Genomic DNA, 1,776 nt, shown 5'->3' with positions numbered 1-1,776 from the left:
AGAGGGGCTGCGGGGCGCAGAGGCGGTAAGAACCAGCCCGCCTTGCCGGTGGACGGGGGCAGATTCCGGTAGCCGGCGACCCGGTGACGGTGGGGCGGGTGTGCAGGCCAGGTCGGTGCTCTCGTTCATTCATTTCTTAATCGGACGAATGCTTACGTGTGTGCGGTGCCGGGGACGGCCTGCCCGCAGGACAAGTGGCCGTCACAGTTCATTAGGGAGGAAACACGGTGCCGCGGGAAGCAGAAAAGGGGGAGTGATAGTGGAGCTGAGCTCGGAGGAATCATGGAGAAGAGCTTTGGGAAGGGGATGGCGTGGACACGGCTCAGGTGGCGTCAGGGGCCGAAAGGAGGCAGGGTGGCCGGAGGGCGAGCACCGGGCGGGGCGTGTGCGGGGCCCATGGGAGGCCTCGGGCTGGGGTGTTGGTCCGCCGGGCTGGGAGGCCTGCAGGAGTCTGTCTGTCGGGGCTTTAGGTGAAGGACCAATGTGACAAGCAGTGTGTCCAGGAGCGCCTCTGGCTGTTGTGCAGACTTAGGCCCCTGAGTCCCTGGAGGGTAGGTTCGGAGAGGAGCAGGGAAGCAGGCGTGTGCCCTGTCAGCACTGACGTCCCCACAGCCTGGCACACGCGGGACTTTGACAAAATCGAGCTGCGCCTGGAAGGTGAGCCCCTGCAGCCAGCAGGGCTGGGACCAGACCTGAGGTGCTTCTGCTGGCAGAGTGGCCTTAGACAAGCTCCTTCGTCTCCGGCGTCCTTTCCCCGCGTGAAGGATAATTCCTTCTTCCCAGCTTTCTTTCTCTATAAAGTGAGGGACAACTCCTTTCGGGAGAAAGAGAGACTCAGGAGGGAGGTTTCCAGAAGAGCTGCGTGGGGTCCAGTCCCTCCCGTTCAGAGCCTCCCCCTGGCCCTCATGAGTTACCCCGTGCATCTTTACCCCGATCTTACTGCGCTCCTCTCGGACCTCACCTTCCTGTCCTGGGCCTGTGCTGCTGTTGCAGGTTTTACCTTCTTCCCCTCCAAGCTCACGGGACCTTGAGGTCAGGACCAAGTTCACTGGCCACCGGCCTCTGTGCCTTTCTCACGCAGCGACTGATCATCACCCACGGCCAGAACTACGTGTCCACGTGCTGTCTCTCTCCTAGATTGTGGTTCCTTGAGAGAGTGGCTGTCTGACTCCTCCATAGTCCCTCCAGTGTCCAACACAAGGTGGACATTGTTAGTGTTTGATGAACCAGGGAATGAGAGCTCACTGATTGCCTCTGCTCACCACACAAGGGCAGCTGTGAAGAATCCAGGCAGGAGTGACCCACCCATCTCTCACATTTTAACAGGTCACTTAGCCCTTTAAAATTCCCTAGTTCACTGATGCATCCTTAGTAGCCTAGAGTGACACCTGTTCTTGTCCCCTTTTTACAGGTGGAGAAACCAGCATTTGGAAAGGTTAAATGACTTGCCTATGACGGCTGAGCCAGGATAAAGAATTTGGCTTTTTTCCCTGTAGCCTAGTAGACTGATAGGCTAGAGCCGTGGTCAGCAAACCGCGGCTCGCGAGCCACATGCGGCTCTTTGGCCCCTTGAGTGTGGCTCTTCCACAAAATACCGACTTCTGTGCATTGGCCACGAAGTTTCAATCGCACTATACGTGCACTCCCACGTGTGGTATTTTGTGGAAGAGCCATACTCAAGGGGCCAAAGAGCCGCAGTTTGCCGACCACTGGCCTAAACAAAGCCAAAGAACTGTGTCTGGGTGGAAATAATAACTTATTCACCAATTATTTTCT

At 57.3% G+C, this 1,776-nt stretch overlaps 1 protein-coding gene across 3 annotated transcripts in view; it reads left to right on the top strand.

The window, feature by feature from the left end:
* MTFR1L (mitochondrial fission regulator 1-like) overlaps nt 1-1,776 on the top strand; it is a 12,530-nt gene continuing 10,754 nt past the window's right edge. The window contains exon 1 of one of the 3 annotated variants that reach the window (XM_006777519.1): nt 1-25. The gene's annotated coding sequence lies outside the window, so the exon portion shown is untranslated. Of the gene's footprint in view, nt 26-252; nt 658-689; nt 1,141-1,776 lie in introns of those variants that run through there. The other 2 variants (XM_015557205.1, XM_015557206.1) reach the window with 2 other exon arrangements.

This window comes from Myotis davidii, unplaced genomic scaffold, assembly GCF_000327345.1.
Source record: "Myotis davidii unplaced genomic scaffold, ASM32734v1 scaffold149, whole genome shotgun sequence".
Lineage (NCBI taxonomy): Eukaryota > Metazoa > Chordata > Mammalia > Chiroptera > Vespertilionidae > Myotis > Myotis davidii.
Note: the sequence above shows the minus strand (reverse complement) of the source record. Positions and strands in the feature narration are given on the sequence as shown.